The 23658-nt window shown below is 43.7% G+C and overlaps 1 long non-coding RNA gene across 2 annotated transcripts in view; it reads right to left on the reverse strand.

Moving 5' to 3' along the window:
- The window catches only part of LOC146861977 (uncharacterized), a 205823-nt gene extending 187194 nt beyond the window's left edge, over window positions 1–18629 (reverse strand). For both annotated transcript variants that reach the window (XR_014978354.1, XR_014978353.1), the window contains exons 1-3: window positions 18557–18629; window positions 18063–18169; window positions 17839–17934 (exon numbers count right to left, since the gene is read on the reverse strand). This is a non-coding gene — a long non-coding RNA (uncharacterized LOC146861977). The remainder of the gene's footprint in view (window positions 1–17838; window positions 17935–18062; window positions 18170–18556) is intronic.
- Between the last annotated feature and the right edge of the window lie 5029 nt (window positions 18630–23658).

Below are 23658 nucleotides of genomic sequence, written 5' to 3' on the forward strand. Positions count from 1 at the left end.
TCCCCCGGCCGCTCCACCCCCGCAACCCCGATCCCGTTCTCCAGACAGAGTATCCAGCCAGTCCCCGGCCGCTTCGGGACGATCAAAAAAGTGTGTGCGACCTTCCACCTCCACTCGCAGCTTAGCTGGGAAAAGCATGGCGTATTTGAGATTTAGGTCCCGAAGACGGCGCTTGACACCAAGGAAGCTCAGTCTCTGCTTCTGGACCGCAGGGGTGAAATCAGGATAGAAATTAATGTCCATATTGTCAAGTCTAATCGGTCCCTGTAGTCTGGAGGATTGGAGGATAGCGTCTCTGTCCCGAAAATTAAAAATCCGGGCGATGAGAGGTCTCGGAGCGGCTCCGACCTTAGGCCTTCCCCCAGGAACCCTGTGGGCCCTCTCCACTGCAAAGAATTTACTCAGCCCCCGTGGCTGGAGGTGGGTAACAATCAGGTCTTCCACAAAACGGTCCGCCGCCGCTTCCTCACGTCCCTCAGGCACCCCGATGATACGGATATTGTTCCTCCGGGCCCGACTCTCAGAGTCCTCCAGGCGACGATCCATCAGCGCACTCGCCCGAGCAAGCCGGCGCACCTCCGTTTGCAGGGCCGCCACATCTGTCGTAAGGCCCGATGCGGTGTGGGCCAAAGAATCGACTCGGTCGTTGGTCTTGGAGAGATCGGCCCTTATCAGGCCAACATCTACGAGGACCGAGTCGATCTTCTGCGCCAGTGTGTCAAAACGCTGGCCCACAGAGGCCTTCATCTCGGCGATGGCGCCCATGACATCCCGCAGAGTCAGATCCGTGGGCAGATCGGGGGCATCAGTAGGGCCCTCAGGGGACCTGCGCGGCACCTCAGGAGATCCCTTCTGGAGGGTATAGCGATCCATGCTGTTGGACTGGTGGGCTGCGCCACGTCGGGTCGATTTTACCTTTGCCCGATCGCCATCTTGTTTCGTGGCCATGGTCCCAGTCTCCCAATCGCACCAGCCACGTCGTGAAGGGCGGGCAAGTCGGTCCACGGGCTCCGGGGGGGTTGCTACCCCAGATCTGCGGGGCGGATCACAGCCGGCGGGCAGGCAGGGTCCCCCAGCGAGGCCACACCAACACACAAAGCCCCGCGACCCAACCTCGCATATACAGCAAGGAGGGTGCGAAAGTGAAAGTGCGGGTTACGCGAGCCACCAAGCCCTGTCCGTCGCTGTTATTCACTTCGTCACTGGATCGCCCCACAACGCAAATCCGGGGTTCGGCTAGGAGAAGGCCGCAAACCTCAATCGGTGCTAAAGTCGGTGTCCGAGGTCCAATTTGGAAGCGGAAAACGGGCGCCACCTCAGCTCGGGCTCACCAACACAGTCCCCTCATCTAGGACAGGATATGTTCAGGATAGTCATAGGAGGTCGCGGAGGTCCTCGGGAGCCTCGCACCTACGCGGCCATCTTGGTTGCGCGCTAGGCTCCTCCGTTCCTAGCACTGTTTATAGTCTTCTAAACAGTCTTTTTTCCTAAGTCAGTCTCCCGAGGAGAATAGTCTCCACTGTGTTGCCAACAGGAACAGACACAACTGATTCAAGTTTACAAACTATGGGGCAGATTTACAATAGCTGGTCATCCCTGCATATCAGCAGGGATGCGCAAGTTATTGTGCGTCACGGCTCCGCCACCATGGATGCGCCGCATTTACAATGCGGCGCACCATGGGGCAAAAATGGACAGGTGCGTGACGCATCTGCTGCCGTAAAGGTGACGCATTGCTGGAGTTTCGTCGCAAGCGCGACGCAGCTCCAGCAAGGCTCGGGAGTGCCCTATCTTTAAAATGCTGTGTCAATCCTTATGCCTGCTTCAAGCAGGCTCAGGGTTTTGACGCAGCATGGCCTTAAAAGTGTTGAGTGAAATCTTGTAGATTTCACTCTGCCACTTTTAGGAGGCGTTCCTGCGCCGGAACGCCCCCCCCTGCCGGAACGCCTACATGTGGCACAGGGCTTTACAATGTGGCGCATCTCCCAGATGTGTCACGTTGTAAGTACCCCGTACCATGGCGTTGGCTTTGCGCCGCCGCTGCGTCACAAAAGTGACGGAACGGCGGCGTAAAAGAGGCGCAAGGGGCTTGTAAATCTGTCCCAATAATCATAATCAATTGAATGGTAAGAGCCTTGGAGATCTTCCAGTCGTTTTCTTCTTGCCTCTCTTGATAATGTATTTTTTCACTGAGTGTCCTTTTAAAGTTCAGCTTCTCCGTCACACATTTAAAGTGCAGGTAAATATAAACACGCATGGGTCACAAAGCTATTTGTGCACCTAACTGACGCTTGAGTCAGTAAATCTCATCGTAGAATGTCGCTCTGTGATTCATAAAACATTAATCTGGACTCACATTTAAATGTCTAGCGTTATGGAGGACATTCTGTGCTATTGATCCTGCTTAGTCATGGGCATTCTGAGGCATCATCAACTGCAAGAGCAAAGTGTCAGCCTCATGTATACTGCGTACAAAATATTAATTCCATGAAAGTTATACTCCCTGAGTATCAGATCCTGACTTTATGATGTCCTCTCTCATAGTAGAGGAAGATGTTGCATTTTCAGCCCGATCTGCCTCTTCCTGTAACTCCATCTTGTCCTCGATTTCCCTACAGACCAACCCCACGGCAATTAGTTTTTTTTTAAAGTGTTTGCTTTGCATTGGAACTCACACTTGTTTCTGGTCCGACTTTCACTCTACCTCAAAAAAAGCATTCAGCTTTTTTTTTTTCTTTTTTAAAGATGTTTACTTCATCTTGCTCTCTTCCACGCTCTCAGCTTGCGGATCTTATTCGCTCATTTCTCTGGCCCATAAAATAAAAGGGGGAGGCAATGGGGCAATGAAACATGAAGGGTCCCCGCTGCAAAGTGCATGGAGGGGGAGACCCCCCAACCCCCACGCGTCCTGACCCGTCCGTGCACAGTGCTGGAGGTCACCCCCCCTCCCCCCCTTCCCCCGGAGTTTGGGGCCCTCCCTGCACTGCGGGACCTCCAGTGCCTAATGTTAGCCACTGGGGGCAGGATGTTCAAGTGAAGCACTGCTGCTTGTGCAGACTGTAAAGTTAGAAAGCATAGCTATTATTTGACCTTTTAATCCAAGTTTCCAGTGGGAAAGTGATTTCCTTTAGGTGTAGTTAATCAGCTTCTGGCCTGCTTTAGGTGTGCAGGACACACTTTCAAATCCAAAAAGGTGAATCACAAACTAGAGTCGATTGTGAAACAAAAAAGTTCACGTTAGCATCTCATGCCCTATATTTCAATATTAGATCGGGGATTATGCCACATATCAATTTTGTGCATTAATAGTAGAAGCCTTTGCATCTATATTGGATGCAGTGTAGAGGGCGAGCTTGAATAAACGCTATATATTATGTTACGTTGTGTTACAGTGATTTATACAGACAAGGGCTTCACAGCACACCTAAGGGGGTTGAGTTACTAAACCAGGTTCCGTGACCTAAAACAGCCCGGTTTTCAGTTGTTTTCTAAAACTGAAACGATGTGAAACATTCCTCGAGTGTGTAGGCAGTTGGTTCTTTAGCCTAGAAGCCAAGAGATAAATAACCTGCCTCCCTGTCTTGAATAATTGGTTTATTTATATGCATTATATATCAGGGACCCAATCAGTACTGAGTGTTACCAAAATCAAATTGCTATGGAAATAGTTGATGGACAAATGACATTTTCCCAAGTAAAAATACTCAGAATAAATATGTGTCAAAATAATAGATTATGTCTGGCTAACAAAAAAGAGGTTCTTGGAATAAAATGAACTGGACAGCTGAATTTGTTTTTTCAAATCCATGTAGTACTAGGCCCAGAGCTGAACACACAGATGATGTGTTCCTCTCTGTGAGCTATTGTTGGGCAGGGGTTCCCTTCTGGCTGGCATTCCAGGTTTCACTCTCAGGAGTGGAAACATCCCATTTCATTTCATTTCAACAACAACAGCTGGGTGGGGTCTCTTAGGTGTGTCCTTCACCTGAGCATTCTTTCCATGATGGGTAAAGCCGGCACTTAGGAGGGTGAGGAGACCACCAGTTGGAAGGTGGAATGTTAGTAGGGGTAATTCTGCACCTACCACTAGCAATATGCCACCAATGCAAAAGAAGGTCCAGACAAGGTCTCAATATATTATTGCCTTGCTCAACTCTTGGAAGCTGGCAACAAGCAGGCAGGCTTAACTTAGGAGAAATGTATGTAAAGCATGTAAAAACACTAATGCATTATATAAGCAAGATACAACACACAATGAACTTCCCACGCCAATTTATTGCAATAGGAAATATGTTTATCTTGAAAATTACACCCACACAACAAACATCCAATATAGGGAACCAGAGATAGGAATTTTTAAAGATTAAAAACTTTCAGGTGCTTAAAAACATACGGCGCCAACTTGGGACATGTGGTCGCGCTTGACTGTGACAAAGTCAAAGTTTGAGGCTGACCGAGATGGAGCCCTGGTCAGAATCTCTAAGCGGGAGGCCCTGGTCAAAGGTTTACCTTCACACTTAAAAAACCTTTTCTGGAGGGTTTCTCTCTCGACATCGTGTGGTCCCCTCCAGCAGGCTGATTTTGATGTGACATCACTTGATTGGTTTTCGGCAAGGTCCCAGTCAAATCCTAGAAGTCTAGAGCCCCGGGGGTTTCAGCAGGACAAACCAGAAATCAAGGCCGAGTCACAGTTGAAGGTAATCAACTAGACTCTCAATGTCGGGTCGGTCCACTTATGGAGCTTTTCCCCAAAATTTACCAAACTTCTTAATACTTATGGAAATTCTTCCTGATGTTCCCTTTGAGGGTTCAATGGTTCCAAAACACAAATCCAAGGGTCCTGAAGGTTTGAGACGGTCCTTGGAATTTTGGAACTATAGTTCCCACAATGCACTTGACTGATTCCTTAACAGTTCACTGTACGCACTTCAGGCTGGGTACTTCTTGTGGGAGATGGTGCAGGGAAGCTCTGTTAACCTGTTGCTTTCAGGGAGTTGACGCCTTCATTTTATTTGAAGCAAGACAAAATCCTCAGGGTTGTAGTTCCAAGTGTGCAAGAGGAGCAGTCCCTCAGGGAGAAATTCTTTGCGGTGCAGACCAGGGTTCCAGCATGGCAGTCCTTCTTCTTGTAATTTCAGGCAGCAAATCTGAGTTGCTATGCAGCTCTCACATATTTATTCAATTATCTGGGGCAACAAGCGCTGTGTGCCCCCCTGTCCAACGAGGTGCAGGGTGCCACTCAAAAGCATGACAGCTTTCTCCAAAGTGTAGCGTATTCCTGTCCCACAAAGCACTGCACTTTAAAATGCAAGATGGAGATTTCTCTTCTTTGGAGTAAGAGCTGGCTAAACCAACCCACTGCGGTGGCTCATTTCACTTAACACTCATCTTCCTGACCTTTTGGAATTTCCATTCCCGGGCCTGCCATCCGGCTGGGATACAGGAAAAGGTGGTAGGCCTGGCTGGAATTCCTTACTGCCCTGCTCTCTCTGAAGCCCAATTTGATTTACCCAATACTAACCTGGCCTGTTCTCTGCAGCTACAGAGCTCTCCCATCAGATAACCTCTCGTCTATGTTGCCACTTATTATCTCATCAAAGCAGCTTGGCTAAGCCTTTTAAGGCTGACCAATCAGGAGAGGCTGCTATAATGCTGGATTTTGGCTCACAGAAAAGAAAGTCCTATACAATATTTTGTGTAGTAGTTATGATAAATTCAACACTGGCAAGTTGTTGGATTTATCATTGTCCATCTTTGAAGTCCTTCAATTACCATTAACAATTTTCAAGCTTTATTTCGGTCATTATAGACCATAAAAGCAGAAAGTATAATACATACATCACTGGATTTGAGCGATAAAAACATCATTAAACATTAAAAAATATAACCAGAATGAAAAGAAGCAAAAACTGCGATTTTATGAATTAATAGTGTTAAAACAGTAGAAAATACAAAAAGGGTGTTTAACATATGTGGGGGGAGTTTAAAAACTTACGGCACCTAAGCCACATAGAATTGAGGAAACGGCACCCAAAAAAACAATTGGAGGATGGGTGTCAGTTCTCAAACCTCTAAAGGCCTCCAGACACTGCCTAAACCCCAAGTTCCTGCAAAGTGGTAAGAGCCAGTACCTTCTGGCTGCATTATAGCCAGGACAGAAAAAGAAAACATGAATGATTGACTCTTCTTGGCTGACACAAGTTCGACATCCAATGGGAGAAGCTTTTGACCATTGTTTGTAAATGCATGAACCAGCAGGGAGCCCAATCTGAAGTGTATATATAGCTTCCTTGCCATGGATAGTTGAACAACATCAAGGAAAGACTCAAATAGATACTGGTCTTTAAAATTAAAGATGTCAGAAGTTAGGCAGCCTCGTTTTGTGCTCCCCTGAGTTTCAGCCAGTCTGAGCAGTCTGTAGGCTTTAACTAGTTCTATCCGCAAATTTTGTCGGGGACACTTCCTCAGGGTGGGTCCATAGGTTTGGCCGGCCTGATCTGAAGCACATATCTCTTATGTGTGCAAACAAGGATAGTTTTCCCACCCCTGGGAGTCCCAGAATCGCCTTAAGTTCAGACTGGTAGACTGTTAGTTTCGGGGTCGCCCATATTCTACGCCAGAAAGTCAAGGGTCGCAATCCAATCTCCTCCTCTATGGGTCTAATCCCAAGATCCATACATAGGGGGATGAGAGGTGACCCCAAAGCTCTGCCCCATACATTATAGCACTCCTGATTTGGACTTTGTAAATCTAGGCCAGCGTGCTCCCGGTAGTCTATATGATCAGTTCCTTAATGATTTTACTATACCCCCAGCCATCTGTACTAGCCTTAAGCCTGCCCTTGCTTGCTGTGGACCCCATCCAAACGTTTCTGTCAGCGTAACACCAAGGTAATCAAAGACAGCTACCCTCTCTAGCTGGGTGCCATTTAGAGAGGGATTTGGGCGAGATGTTTTGCTTGGGTTAAAAACCATATACTTGGCTTTTGATGTGTTGATCTCCAACCCCCTGTCTTTACAAAATAAAGAGAAGCTGTCAAGGATCCTTTGGATGCCCGTGGGAGACTTGTATAGTAACAAGGTGTCATCCGCAAACATCATTGCTCGCACCTTGTCACGGACCAGCTTTGGGGCATCATTGTCAGCTACCTCATTTAATTGGTCCACCAGAGCATTAATAAAAAGACAGACCAGTGTAGGGGCCAGAACACACCCCCTGCCTTACACCTCTATTTACTAGGAAACAGGGGGTTAGTTCCCTATATTTCCCGTATCTCACCTGGGAAAAATTTCCAGTATGCAGGTGCTTAATCAAAGACAGCAAGTAGGGCGGAATGTCCATTTGCTCAAGAACCACCCACAGTTTATCTCGAGGTACCAAATCAAAGGCTGATTTAAGATCAACGAAAATCATATAGAGGCTCCCACCCTCTATTGACACCGTCTTCCAATATAATAATCGGAGCCTGAAGATTTGGTCAATAGTGGAAATATTTTTATGAAAACCAGCCTGGTACACACTCAGGATTTCATGCTCGTCAACCCAGGACTGGAGACGCTCCTGGACAATCCTGGCAAACAACTTTTGAGTGACGTCAATCAGGCGGATCGGCCTGTAATTAGTGGGTAGGAGGGGTGAGCCCTTCTTATATACTGGAAACATTTCAGCCCCTAACCAGGTGTCAGGGATTTTCATGCCATTTAAAATGGCGTTAAATAGGGGCCCCAGATATTGGGTTGTTCCTGAAATAGGTCCCCAGGGATCTTATCTAAACCAGGAGCCTTTCCAAGGGGAAGCTTCCCGATAGCACTCAACACTTCAGTCAGAGTGAACCCTTCCACATCTTCAGGGGTATTCCCTTCTGAGGTTGATAAAGTTCCCATAGTAAGCTCCAAGGTTTCCTGTGTGGAACACAGCGATTGGAAATTAGATTTCTAGACGTCTGCAGCGATGTTCGGCTCAATAGGTGAGTTTTCTGTGGAGCTATCTGTTCGAACTAGGATCCAAAAAGTCTTTATATCCCTGCTAGTGACTGACTGTTTGATTGCATCCCATCTTTCAAGCTCCCAGTTCTTTTTGGCTAGCTTCATACTATCACTATATAGAGCCCTATTTGTTTTTATCAGGGATCTGACTTTGGTTTTTATTGCGTCGATAAGGGTGCCCTTTGCCACTCGGCAAGAATTATTAAACTATGTAGTTTTAGGGCGCCTCTTACCCTCTGAATGCCTCAGGTGATTGAAGATGTCGGCCAGGCTAGTTGTCAGATCCACATGTAAAGCCATGAGTTGAGCGATGGTATCAGGAGAATTGAGTGTCAGGGCAGCCTCCTCCATCACCACTAAAGGTGAAATAATTAAAGAGTAAAAGGCAGCAGCCTTGCCTGGTGACTGCTTCAGGGTTTCCCATCTAATTTTCCTTCTATTATTGGTTATTGTTAGATTGCTGCCAGATGAGGGGCTAGTAGTTGAGGGACTGTAAAGATCTGGGAGCTTGAGGTCGAGTACCAGAGCATTGTGGTCACTGTTGTGTCCCGACACGACAGCAAAGTCGAGAACCCAGTGCCATATGCTTGATTCCACTAGGATATAATCCAATAAGGATGATTGTCCTGGTCTATTGAAAGTAGGCTTCCCTGGTTGGTCTGACTTAGTACGACCATTACATGCCCTCAGTGCATGAGTTAGTGTTACTGCACTGATCTGGAGAACCAAGGGAGTCCAAGCCTTTACCGGAGGAATTTGCGGTTCGGGAATTAACCAAAAGGAATCCTCATCAGTAAGGGAAGAGTCAGTAGGAATGACTAGAGGCTCAAATTGACAGTTGAAATATCCCTCTATAACCATCCCAGTATTTGGGGGAATTAGTTCGATAAATGTTGTTAGCATATCTATGTTCAGGGATTCCTGTGCAAAAGTTACAGGGCGTGAATAGATATTATTAAAGGCAATTTTAGTCCTGGTAGAAAAAGTTAGGAGGGTACACTGGATGTCATCAGATGCGGTATTCAACTGTTCAACAGTACAGTTCAGATGTGTAGCAACCCACGTACCTAAGCCCCCCCGATGGTCTGCCTCTACCCCCCCCCCCATAGTGGCTAGCGCATTAAAAGTTACATAGCCCCTCATGGCAATGTCCTCTCTTGCCCAAGTCTCCTGGAACATACACACGTCATAATCTTGTACGAATTGCCTCCAGTCAGGATTTTGGAGTTTACTTTTAGTACCAGTGATGTTCCAAAACAAGACCCTCAGTTTATGGCCTAAGTTCAAAATGGCATCATCTACTTTATGGCCAGAGGGGTTGGGGGTTTGTGTAATCTCTGGCTCAGACCCGGTGTCTAATACACCCTCTTCCGTTAGGGAGCTATTTCTAACCATACTTGGGGGTATGATATCAGGGGTGAGAAGGGCTGGATTGTTAGACACATCTAAACTAACACCGACATAATCTGACAAAGTTCATGTTGAAACTCCCCTGGGGCATCTTCAAACAAACCAAGAATACTCAGTGACTGGGTCCCAATGTTTTTTGGTTTAAATTTTCTATTGGTCCCCCGAGACCCACGACTAGGAGAAAGATTAGGTGGTAACATGAGTCAATCCACTTCTTCAAGGGCCCCAAATCTATTTGCTACTGCAACATTGTACAGGATTCTAGAGGTTTGGCCTTTTGTTGGATGGGGTTGAAACCAGTGTGTTGGAACTCTAGTGCAAGGGGTGCAGGGTGGTGGATAATTACAAGTATAGAAGAAGTCCAGGGTGTGTGATTGAATCCCTGTAAGCGGTGCATAAGAACAGGAGAACTGGTCTGCCAAGATTTGGACTGTTTGGAGATTATTAAAATTAATAACTAAACAGTCTCCTTTAATTGGTTTGGGATTCTTACCAACACAACCCACTATTCACATTAGTAATATCTCACCTGCCCTATCATAGGGAAACTGCCCATGCCTGGTGAGCCAAAAAAGGCACTTGTTCCTCAATTTCAACTGGGTTTCTCTCTGGCCTGGTTTAATTTCATGTGCACCAGTTAGGACTGTAACATAGGGACGTGAGGCTGGGGGTAGATGTATTGTTGGAGTAGCCAATAAAACTGGACCTGAGTTCTCACTCTCTGCAGGATTAGGCCTCACCCTACCTAACATCTGCTCAGAATGTGCAAGTCTGCTTCTACGTGGGTCTTCATGATGAGGACTCACATTCTCAGTGGTGAGTCTCCTGGGGCCAGGAGTAGACCTCCGTACTTGGGCCTGATGGATGCCAGGTTCCTCACAATGAGAGTGAGTGTTTCCCTCTTGCACAGTGCTGCATGCCGCTGCCTTAACAGCACTCGTTGGAACTGAACAAGATGGAGCACTAGAGGGGCCACATCTATCTAAAGGGGATTGTCCTGCTCTATCCGTCTGTGAACTGCAGTCTTTCTTCTCCACTACAGCAGGTAAAATATTAGCCGTGGGATTGGCCTGTGACCTCAGGTCAGACGACTGGCCTCTAGCTATGTTCCCAAGGTGGAGCGCTAGTTCTTCCTTGACAATGGCTCTCATCTGTGCCTCTAGTTCCACTATCAAGTTCCTCATCCATGAGGGGCAGTCAGGATCTTTATAAGAGTTAGAGGGTGGTTCTGCCACTCCCCCAAGGCTGACTGGTTCATCCTCCCTGGAAATTATTTCTGGACTAATCCTTTTCTTAGTTCCTAGCCCATTACCCGTTTTGCGCCTATCAGGCTTAGGTAGAGCAGTAGTCGTTCTACTTTTACGGGTTGTTGGCTTTACTGGGGAATGTTTAAGAGGTGGTGGGAAGGTCTCACTTGGACCAAGCAAAGATTCTAGTGGACCAAAAATAGATCCGTGACTAGTGAGTTCAGAGATTGGTGGCTCAGAAGACTGAAGAAATATGTCTGGGGTTATGGATAATTGCCTCTCTGTAAACTCTATTTCAGTTGAGACTACCCCTATAGCTCTCTGGAGCATCCTTTCAATTGAAGTGTGGGGAAGTGGGGCCGGTATCATCACTGGAAGATGTTTTTTAGCTACACAACCACGCTTCCCCGTGTCCACAGCAAAGGAAAAAAGTACCAATACCAAATTACCCGAAGGGTAGATCCAGGGAGATCAGGCAGCCCCAAGAGACACGATTGTAAAAAACAGTAGAAGAAAGTACAAAAAAAAAGTCCCAAGGGTCGAGTTAACAAATAACCAGTCTGTTGGTGGAGAGCTGGGTCAAAGAGTTAAACAATATCCGCAAATTGTTTTAGGTGTATCGCCTGTTTGCAATATCCCCAGCTCCACCAGCTGCTCCCAATGAAGTTAAACGGTTCCCAGAAAGTCCTACCAGTTTTGTTGGCCCCAAAGCCTAAACTCAAGGGGGGGTGGCCCTGCCCTGCCTCTTCCTGGCAATGACGGGCAAAGACGGGCCCGCCCTTGGCCCGGGCGCATCCCGGGCGTGTCGCGCGCTGCAGGGGGAGAGGCAGTGCTATAAGCGCGATGACAGCGTCTCCCCCTCGTTAGCAGCAGAGGATGCTGGGACTTGTAGTCTCCTGTGGGCACAGCAGGCATCTGGTGGAATGGCGGTGCTGACGTGAGGATGGAACCTGGGATTCCAATCCCACCAGGGTGCACTAAGAGGCAAGAGCAGCCCACAGCAGGGGCAGAGAAACGGGCAACAAAATGCGTCTGATTCTCCCTCTCATATTTGAAAAAGGAACCCCGGCATTAACTTCAATAGCCCTTTCTCTCATCAGTCTGAGACCCAAACATGGAAACCAAAACCACCTCTACTTTCGGGATGAATTAACTCCAGGAATACCAGCAGATTATCCAGACGTAAGGGTAAGAATAACAAAAATAAACCACCTACGGAAAAATACCTTGTCAGGCTAAAACCGTTACCATGAGTACGATCCAAAAGGATTTACATGGATTATGCTACAAATGCAACCAAACATGCCACAAAACCAGGTTAATAGGTCCAAAAGGGAGCAGGAACAAAGAACGAGAGGGGGGAAATCCATACAAACTGTCCGATACTCCGTGTTTCCAAAGTTCGCATCAAGGCGTCAACAGAATGCAAAAAATGCCAGCAAGGACTCAGCAAGGTAAGAAACCAGTATTCCACAGGGAACAAGGCTCCTGAAATCAATATCCTAATTCGGAGCAAGAACCCACGTACCTCGGAGCATGAACCCACAGACATTTTAAGACCCTTCCTAGCTATATTTATACTTAACTAAATAGTTCAATGATAGCCTATGAAGCTAATGATCTACAATGGGGGAAACAACATTGGCAGTTTTTCCCTCACCAGGGCATATAAAACATATTTTATATTGTCCCTGCTTATTATAGTTACATGGCACCCCACCCCTAGGGCACCTAGGGGAGACCTTAGGGGTGACTTATATGTACAAAATAAGGTAGATTACAACTTTAGAAGTACCTTTAATTTGAAATTCGAATTTGCACATAATTTACTTTTAACAACAGTCTGCAAAGCATGGATGCCTTTAAAACTGACAGTAGGAAACACAGTAGTGCACACTCCAGGACAGGAAATTTACTGGGCCTTTAAATCCTTCTGCCCTATTATATTCTAAGGACTTATAGGTAGTTTGAATCCTCCTTGCCTTAATATATGCTACCGACTTTCAGGGGTCTGTCGTCGCCAAATATAATGGGGTGAACAGGGCAAAATGATGACTTTCTCACACCACCCTTGCCAAATTGACTTAATTATAAATTCCCATATAGTTATATTTGGATTCAGAGTCCACTAAATGCCCATGTAACTACCAAGACGTCTCTCTCTGGCTATCATTTATGTGCTCTCTGTGCTTTCTTTTTTTGTGATCTCTTCTCTCTCTGCTTTGCTATCTCTTCTCTCCTCTAATGTGCTCTACCTGCCCCCTCTGCTGTGCTCTATCAGACCCATTCTGGCCTCTCACTGCTCCCTCTCCTTTGCTCCTCTTTGCCTCACTGCTGTGCTATGAAAATCCCTCTAAACTCCCAGGCGCTGGGACCTCAACCCTCACCCCAGCTGAACACTTCTTGACACTCCTCAAATACTCTTCATTCCATCAGTTGTGTTTGCTGTCTCCTGCCCACCTGATGGCCTAGTTCAGAAGAGTGGGTTAGGCAAGGTGAAACCAGTTGCATTTATCTATGCATGTTGTACATGGTGCCCTCTGTAGCCCTTTAGTTTTACCTGCAGGTTTCATTTTTCTGGCAGTTCTGTTCTGAGGGACAGAAGGCTGCATAGTATGAGGGGTTTAAGCATGAGCATTGGCACAATGCCATCCCTTACAGAATGGGTGAACGGGTTCTTTTGATTTTAATTGACATTTTGAAACCCACAGTTTTTAAGTAAATTCTGGGGTTTCTTCTCTGAATTTAGAGAGGATTGAAGATTACTCAATATTATGACAACAGCACATTAAACATCTTATTACCATGTTCTGTTATTTTGAAAATAGTCCAGCTTATCAGGAAGGGATGTCAAGAGTATAATTTCCTGTTGGTGACATACAGTGTTGACCATTGTTTGGTAAATAGTATCATTGCCATAGAAGATGTTGTGCAATTTACACAGGGCTTTACATTTTATTCTGTGTTCCACTGGGAGCCGGTGGCTTATTTTCAAGGCTTTGGTAATAAGATCCCTTCTCTTGATGTGAAGATAAGTTTTTGAAGCCATGTTCTTTAGTTCTTGCATTTTGTGGATGCAAATTCTCAAGATGCATGTGTACAAAATATCCAAGTAGTCTAGCCTTGTCTGGACCAGTGATGAGAAATTCATGCGGTTGGGTAGAGCTCAGCAGAGAGAATGCCGTCTTGTTCATTGCATTGGCCTGGACTGAGAAGTAAAGTTCAGAGTTCAGTTCAAGTCCATTGTCAAGTAATTGTGGACAAGAGAAGTTAAGAGTGTTGCTGTTGCTATTCATCATTGTCAAAAGTTCTTGTTGGATCCAGGTACACAGTGTATATTTGGCTCATGATCTAACACTGTCCTGTTAAGATAAATCTGCCTAATGTCTATATTCATTTGAATCTATAAGAAGTGTGTCTCAATGAGTCCTGCTAGCAGGTATAAGCATAGCTGGTAATGCAGTCAGAGAACAGTGGGCCGATTTATGATTGCACAGGAGATCATGATTACACAGCACACCTTCAAAACTCTGGGGCATATTATCAAGAAAGGCGTTAAAATTATCGCCGCTTTAGCGGCAGGAAACTGCCGCTAAAAGCGGCGATAATGGGCTTGATAATATGCCCTTGAGAACTCCATAGAAGCCCATGTTCTGGTGTGAACCTGGGCTTCTATTGGAATTCTCAAGGGCATATTATCAAGCCCATTATTGGTGCTTTAGCGGCAGTTTTCTGCCGCTAAAGCGGCGATAATTTTAACGCCGTTCTTAATAATATGCCCCTCTGATTTATAAACTCTGATTTATAAGTGAGGCTTCACCTAATTTCTGTTCGTTTCAGTTATTTCTGTATATTTAATGAATCACTTGATGGAAATCTGATGCTTCACCATGGTGCTGGTAGTTTATTGTTTGAGATTTATTAAAACTATTGTGTGAATAAGAACATTCTTACGGATTTCCATCAGTATAGACCCCATCCCTACCTACAGGTGAGAAGCCTGATTGAAAGCCCTGGAGTTTCTTTGTTGTCTAAATATCAAGGTTCTCGTAGTGAAGGAAATGTTTGGAATTGGGAGTCGTTTGGAGCGGGTGTTTTATGTCAGCTGAGCTTTAGGTGAACAATTTTTGTATTTTAGTTTGTGGCCATGACCTGTTATAGATGTGTCGAAGTATTTAGGGCAAGATGGGCTGATGAGAAGTGCACACTGCAGACGGGAGATATTATTTTTCTCACTGTTGGTTCAAATTGGCTTGAGTAGGCACGTTTGAAGGCAGTGGATATGTCTTGTAATGCGTGGAAGGCCATAGGTAGGAATAGTGAGTATTGAAAGTTGTGATAAATTTAAGTGAGCCATTTTATATTTTTTTATTTAAATTGATCTTATGCAACAATTCAAAAGGATGAACTATTTCCCGTTATTTCACCCATAATCAATGCACTTTTCAGGCTTCTGAAATGACATTTTTTCTGAAGCCCTACTCAGAGCTTCTGAGATATATGAACCGAGGGGGCATACTTACTTGTTGGGGGCATATTATCAAGCACGGCGTTACAATTATTGCCGCTTTAGCGGCAGAAAACTGCCGCTAAAGCGGCGATAATAGGCTTGATAATATGCCGCAGAGAATTCCAATAGAAGCCCATGTTGACATGCCGTGCTTGATAATATGCCCCTGCATTCTTAAAACTCCCCAACTTCTGGTGAAAAATCTGAAAAAGCAGTACATTCCTCTGTATGAATTTTCTCCACAATAATATCCCTGTGGCGGAGGATCGTCAGCCACTTGACTGTATTACGTAGGTATTGTTTCCTGAGAATCCGAATGATTTGCACTTCCTCGATTCTGTACATGAAGCTCTTATTGGGTTAGAAATCGACTGTCTGCTTTTAGCATTTAGGAATTATCTTCATACATGCCCTGTGATATGAAGATATCTCAATGTAAAGGCTGACAATTTACTAAGAAGTGTATTGTTCCTTTTGTCAGTTTTTATTCTTTCTGAAAAGAATTTGAAAGACGTTTGCTGAAAGGGAAAGTTGTGATTAAGCATTCAGAATACGCTGATGACATTCATAGGAACAAACTGAAGTTCCCTCTTCCAGTAGCTGTCAAACAATTTCACAGGACTCTTTTAAGTAACGTTATGAAGAATAACAGGATACCCAAATAGTATTCATGCCTTTTTTCACCTGTCTGTTTCATTCATTTATTCATGTATTTGAAAAACTCCTCAACTTGTGCCCAAAGACATTAATGAGACTATTCACAAAGGCATTTTGAAGCATGTAAAATTTCACTCCTGTAGTTCTCTTTTAGTTATTCTTAGATATGTTTGCGTATTGGCAATATTCATACATAATTAGTACAAATAGAAAGGATTGTGCCTCCTTTCCATTTTGACTAATATGATTTTGTTTGTTTTGGGGATGATTCACAAATGTAAGTAAGAGTACCTAGCAAGTACCCATGTAGTACTATTTCTCATACTCATAAATTATTGTGTGAATCGCCCCCTACATTTCTAATAATTCCTTTTTACAAACACAATTTAGAGTGCTCACAATAATAAACATCAACAACTCTATAAAATGAATACCTTGTTAAACCCGCTGCTCTTCATTTAAGGTTCATTTTCCGGCACATGTCATTGAAACCACTAATAAACTAGGTTTATATCTGGATACAATATCACATGAATATCAACAAACATCAATCGGATATTCATTTCATTATCAGACAGTCGTTGGATTGAGAGCATCAACACTCATCCATCCCAGCACTACCTTGGAGGGAGTTTGAGATCATTTTTGTTTTGCTTTTTGGTGGATTTTCTTCATGCAACATGCTAAATTATATGACTCTTTGTTTAGCCCTGCTGTGAATGTGGCAGACACTTCCTGATCCGTACCCCAAATGCCTCCTTTTAGACTGTTTATGTTCTCATCTATGTACATCCTTTGCCACAATTATCTTTGGAACACCTAAGAAGAAGTGTTTTTCCACTTATGGAAACGTCTTGCTGGCCTTGTGCCAGTAATGGGCGGGCTAGAATACACAGGGGGATATTTACAAGGAAATGACACAGTGCGGTGCTGCCCACAATTTAGCAGCTGCCCGCTGTCTCATTTAAAAAACACATTGACGCATCGGAAGCTCAAAAAAGCTGCCTAGCGCCAACACAAACCCCCTTGTGCCATAGTGCAAGGATGCCTGCATTGCAGGAATGATTGGTTAAGAAATAGTGGATATGCTTATATCAATCTGCACATCAATAGTGTCTCCTTATAATTGTGTTATGTTAACTTAGATTACATTGGATCAAACGATTATTCGGTGCAACATTGGTGTCTGATGCTCCTCCACCCAGAGCATCTAATCCTAAATACACAACAGTGATATAGGTTACAAGCAAAACAATGACACCAGAGCACAGCATATACATATTACTATCATCCTCTATTGTATTGGGACAAGACACAGATGAATCCACATCACTGAAGAGCAAAATTAGTTGTCGATCTTTTCCAATTTATTGTTTTTATTCTCAAAAGCAACAGCCGATGCGCGTTTCGCCCCAAAAGGGGCTTCAACAAGGCTGTAAATAACATATAGAATGCATATAATGAGACATATACCACATATATATACATATACAACAAACACAAACTAAAACAGTTCCTAAAAACAGACATAACAGTATTTTTTTTTCTTTTATTTTTTTCTCTTTCTAATTCTCTTTTAGATGTGACGATCTCTAACTTCAAAATTTTGCATAGCCACCATGAATGTATAAGGACAAAGACAACTTCATATAAAGCCAAACTCGCCATGTTAGTTATATATATCTATAGTCTATCAGATAAAGCCAATAGTCTTTAATTTCAGCATAAATCGTGACTAAAATATAGTGCCGGACCAGTGTCAAATACCGCTGGGACAACCCCCATATTCTTTTCATTTATATTTAAACGAAAAGGGAGAAACGGACATCAAACAACCGTGATGGTGATGCACCCAGTGGGAAGATATCAATGCTATTAACTGATTGTGCAATATCATTAGACACATGTGTTGGAGATGCACAATACTTCTTATTTGATGTATAGAAACAGGAAAGAAAAGGAACCCGCTCATATGCCAAAAGATTCACACGCCCAACCGGAAGAGAGCGAGACCCCTTCGGAATCTCACCTCTATTCACGTCCTGTATTACTCATATAAGATCAGTCAATAAAGTCGATATATCCTGTTTTAGATCAGTATAAACGTGTCAAAATCCAAGCAATGCTGTGAAATAAATGTTACAATAAAAATGTATTGTAATCTGTGTGTCTAACAATCAACCAACACTTTTTTTATGCTATTCGTCATTCAGTATATTCTGTACTACAAAAAACATGTTGGCCACCTCTTACCTAAAATTTATGTCCATGCACTATGTTTCTCACACACATAGTGGTACAACAAATTCTTATTATTTTCAAACGTAAACACTTCCAAAGAGAGCCATGATAAGTCCCATCTGTCATAAACGTAAAAAGAAAATGAAATATATTTTGTAAGCAAGTCCGTCCAAACTCACAACCTAGTCATTTAGCACATCAAAGGTATTGTCATTTCCCTATGGAATATTAAAACAAATACTAAGCATTCTCATCGTTTGATATTGTCAATCCAAAGATAATTTCAAGCAAGTCTAAGCACGAACCTCTCTGTTTGATAACATGCTCAATTACCACAAGGAATAAACTATATTCTAAAAGGCACACCCCAAATGATTTCTTGCAATAATTAATCCTCATTCAAGCATTACGAAGCAAAACTTATTATGTTACAAATCAATAATAGTAACACCCAATTGCGTGTGTAGTGCTATGGCAACTTAACCAGCAAGATCGTTTACACTTACCCAAGTGTTATTTGAATACAGAGTCTCTCGTCAATCCAACAGCGAGTCCAAGTTTGCACTCGCGTCCCGCGTCTCCCATGAATTAAAAGCATTACGTCCGGCGTCAAAAGAGTAAAAATAAAAAACGGACATTGCGCGTGCTTACATCCTTAATATAACCAATTTAGGCAGCCATCTTAAAACATTCATGGCATGGAACAATAACCACAGCATTTGTGTTTCATATCCCAAAAACGTGCCGTTATGGCGATATAATTTCTATAGATGTGCCTTGTATCTACGCCTATTTATTCAAACAATGGTATCTCATAAATCAACCCGCGCGTACCATTTGCCTCGCTTTTCAAAAATGAACGCTATTTCGTCCGACATTAGAACAATTTAAAAGGATAAGGTGCAAAAAAGACACTGTATGTACCTGCACCCTTATTGTATCCAATTTAGCAGCCATCTTAAAATAACCATCGCAATGCGAAAATAACCGCAAAATATGTTTGATATCCCAAACACATATCGTTAAAATGATGTAACATATGTATACGTGCCTTGTATCAACACCTGAGTGCATCAACACCAGCCAAAGAAGTAATGCACTTGGTATTAAAGAAAAAAGTTGGTCACTTGTGGTTAGTCCATTCCATATGATGTATATGACTTAGTAATCTTTGCCCTATATTCATGCCATATTACAAATTCAACTTCACAGATTATTCATATCTATTTCGCTCTCAGACAGTATTAAACTGTAGTCAATAAATTGGAGTGGCAAAAATAACTTTTGGTTTCTATGGTACAATACATATAATAGTTGTATCTGTACAGTTCATCATATCCCAGATACTGTCGCTCATTTCAGTATGTCCCTCATAGAAACTCAAACAATTCCTTATCAATGTTAATCCCCATTTCCACCGCTCGCAAAGTCACAATCCATCTGCTTTCAATTTGGCATAATTTGGATATTCTATTACCTCCTCTCTGGCCTATTTGTGCCACATCTATACCATGAATCCGATATTCATGATTTCTTTATTGCCATGTATGGTGTTGAAATGTACCGCAAATGGATATTGTGTGTTATTGTTGCGTCTGGCCCTTATGTGCTCCTGAATTCTCTCTTTGAGAGGCCTTATAGTGCTTCCAATGTATATTTTATTACATATACATTAAATGCAATACACTGTGCGTTGTGTTGTTGCAATTAATGAAATGATTTATCGAATAAGTTTTTTGGGTGTTATATTGAAACTTAATTATTTTATTAATTGCAAAACAACAAATACAACACATGCCACATTTATAGAAGCCTTTTGGGGCAGTAGGTAACCATGTATTTGTTATTTTAGGTGGAATATAACTTGGGCACAGTCATATGCTGAGCGCTCCCCTTGCTTGGTGTACCACTGAGCAATTTGAGAACGTTACTGGCAGAGGTGGAGCTCCATAGCCTCTGAGATATATATCAGAACAGATCTCTCTTCTCAATAGAGAAACTGGTCATGGACGCCGAACTCTATCCAGGTAATTTCTGCTATACAGTTCCCTTATTCTTGTAATGGGAACACACTGGGGCAATATGCAGCAGTAGCACGTAATGCACCCAATGATCCTATATTTACATGTCAATGGGGCCGGGTCGCCCTCTAATAAGTTGGCTTGCCAGCTCACTATGTAAACATGCTGTAGTGCCTCTAACTTCACTACGACCACTGAAATCATGAGCTGGATCATCCTTGCACAGACAGAGAGTGGCAGAGCATTGTGGAATATCCTGCCCTGTTTGAGCTAATACAGTACTTCATTCTACACCAGGCCTACCTCACACCAGACAAAATCAACTGCTAATTCCGCCACACAGTTGCAGCCTTCGACCACTGTCTTCTACTCGATGCTGATATCTGACACCGGTTCTGGGTGTGCCCCTTGCTTTCCCAGTACTATCTAGGTGTCACAAATTATTTAGCAAGATGCACAGGAAATTCCTCGCTTCACCCATGGGAGGTGTGCCTGCTAGGAATGCTGTACTAGACCAAAAAGAACAGGTTAACTGCATGGTTCAAAGACCTGGCTCTTTTACTTGCTAGGGGCTTGTCCACTCACAGATGGAAATCACCAACTCCCCCTGCGCTCTATGCCTGGGCACAATGCATAGATGCCTGGGCGCAGGCTGAAGGCTCCACCTAGCATCAGGAAAATATTAGGAGCCTGCGTAAATACCCATCTTTGCTAGATGGGACACTCTGCTGGCTGAGATGTAGTCTAGCTTGCGAGACGATGACCTTACCCCTTGATGCAATTCTGCCCAATGTCCAATTGTGATTTCTAATTCTACCCGATGGGTGCATTATTTTTTTGTGCTAATTTTCCGTCCACCACCCCCACAGCTATACATTCCTGTGCTCTATTGTTGAATTGTTTTTCCTCACATACTGTGTGGGTGTGGGCTAGTTCTATCGTTTGTAATTCTAAAATGTATCATTTATTTTATTGCTTATGTAATTGTATGCTCTTTTTGATCTGTTGCATTAGAATATAGATTACTTGTACCTTCTGATCTACATGTCTCTGTACTATTGGACCTGATATTAATGGCAATGTACAGTGCAGCAGTATGGACAATTGTTTAATTTTGGAGCTGCAGGTACAACAATATTCAGATAGCTTTGATAGGTAGAGGAGAGGAGGAACAGGATGAAAACTGTGCAGCTCTATGAAACCCAGTAATGTTTTCTTTTCTTCAAGAGAAGACAAATTGCCACAGAGTTCCAGGAAAAATAAACTGTTGCTGAAGCATTAAGCAAGTCAGGGATAGCAGGAGCCACAGAGATTTTAAATGTTTAGCAATTTTCCCATGGCAGATATGTAGGAGAAATTCTGCTTCCTTGCTATGACTGGTAATCTCACTCCAGACAGATATAGGGGCATATTATCAAGACCGGCGATAAAATTATCGCCGCTTTAGCGGCAGAATTCTGCCGCTAAAGCGGCGATAATGGGCTTGATAATATGCTCTATGGAATTCCAATTGAAGCCCATGTTAGATGTCCTTGACATCTAACCTGAGCTTCAATTGGAATTCCATAGAGCACATTATCAAGCCCATTATCGCCGTTTAAGCGGCAGTTTTCTGCCGCTAAAGCGGCGATAATTATATCGCCGGTCTTGATAATATGCCCCATAGTGTTTTGGGCGAAGCTTGATAATTCGACCAGAAGTAGAAGGCCCGATAACAGTTTTAGAGGAGAAGGGCTCCTAAAGGAATTGACTCCACAATGAAATTAATTTTGTCATGAAAGTTGTAATAAGGAAATAGAACATGTAATATGCTATGACTGTTAACAAAAATAGTGAAAACATAATAAATTAAGTTTTTGAATGAAACCATCACTAACATTAAATATTTTGGTGCAGACGATTGCGATCATGGTAGTATATCTGTGGGACTACTTATGAGAGTTAGCATGGATATCAACAATGTTTTAATGATATTTACAGCAGTGGCTGTTTCCTTAGATTGTAAACTTTTCTTTGCAGATCTAATAAGCATTTTTTTTTCTTTTAACCAGCAGAGGTTTATCATTTACTAGACGGAGGAAACACTGTGTATAAATCTGAGCTGAAGATGCTGGATTGCTAATACAACCCTCAATTCCAACTCCACTACCAATCAAACATAAGACACTACATTTATGATAGTCTTGGTCCTGGGGTGAGGTTCAATGTGATCAGTGGTCCTTACTATTCTTGGTCAAGCCCACCAGCTGATCATTAAACAAAGCGGGCTTCCTCTCAAAATATGCAGCCATTGCCATGGAGATTAGGAGAACACTGGATTTGTTTTATGGCTAACTTTGAAATCTACTGAGCATGAAAAAGTGGTGGGATCCTCCAAATCCACACAGCCATGGACTCCCTTGCGTCTCTAGTTTTCAGAAATACATTGGGTTGATAGTGTTCTCTTGGTGCTGGCTGACCCCAGCCCTAAATACAGCAGCTGTGACATCCCAAGTTACAGCATTTTGCAAAGCCACATTCATGCAATTTCAATTTTTCTAATATTGGTGCTTCACTGATCCGAATGATAGGCCCACCCACACATATGTCATGCTATTGTTTTCAGGAGAAGTGTGGGAATGGCGGGGTGGTAGAATGTTAACCATTCTTCTATAATTCCACAGCTTCACAAGACAAACGTGAGAAAATTCAGTTTTTATCTCATGGTTTGAAGTTTCAAGGGATGATGAATGAACAAAATACTGGGGCCCGAGAAGGCAACATGACTCTGGTATGGGGATGAGTCGACTCGAGGCTCCGATGGGCTGAGCAGCGGAGTCCACACCTCCGCGCGGTCACCTGGCGTTGGCTCCTCCCCTTCTTTCTTCCTCGGCTCTCGGCTACCGTCGGTTATGGCAGCTCGCGGCTGCCGGCGTTTTCCAGCAGACACGGTGTGCTGGAGATTCTGAAATCTGCCGATGCTGCTGATGTGATCTTCAAGCCGACCCCTTTTGAATCGGCTCCTCTGTCGGCATAGGAGCTGCTACTCGAGGGGGAAATAGGAAATCACCTGGGACAGACTAAATTCAAGCCTTTTTATGCCAGAAGAGCGCAGAGCAGGTGAGCAAGCAGCTCTGGCTGAAAAGACATAGTCGGTGATCTGGTTCCTGCTGGGGGGGGGGGAAAGGGGAAGGAAGTGAAGTGAAGGAGACGAGGTGGGAAAAAAAAAAAGGGACTTAATAGACGGCAGAAATATTTGGTGAACCTTGTCTAAGTCATGGGTAAATTATTAAACACCCGTATTAATTCAAAAGCAAAAACTCGCCGCCAGCTGCCTATGGAGATTAAGAAAACGAGCAAGGTAATGGATAAGCAGTCCCTCGAGAGATCAGACGAGTTAGAAGGACCCTCGATGACACTAGTAGAGCAATTCAGTACAGTTGAGAGCTCGGCACAGGGTGGAACAAAGAAGCTCAGTACCAGGTTGGCGGCTGTTCAACCAGCTCACTCACCTGTATCACTGTCTCCCCCCCAGTACGACTTTAGTAATGAGGTTAAAACCGAGACCAAATGGGCTGATGGCTCGAAGGGTGGTAAGCAGTTCCCCT

Source organism: Triturus cristatus, chromosome 2_2 (assembly GCF_964204655.1).
Source record: "Triturus cristatus chromosome 2_2, aTriCri1.1, whole genome shotgun sequence".
NCBI classification, from domain to species: Eukaryota; Metazoa; Chordata; class Amphibia; order Caudata; family Salamandridae; genus Triturus; species Triturus cristatus.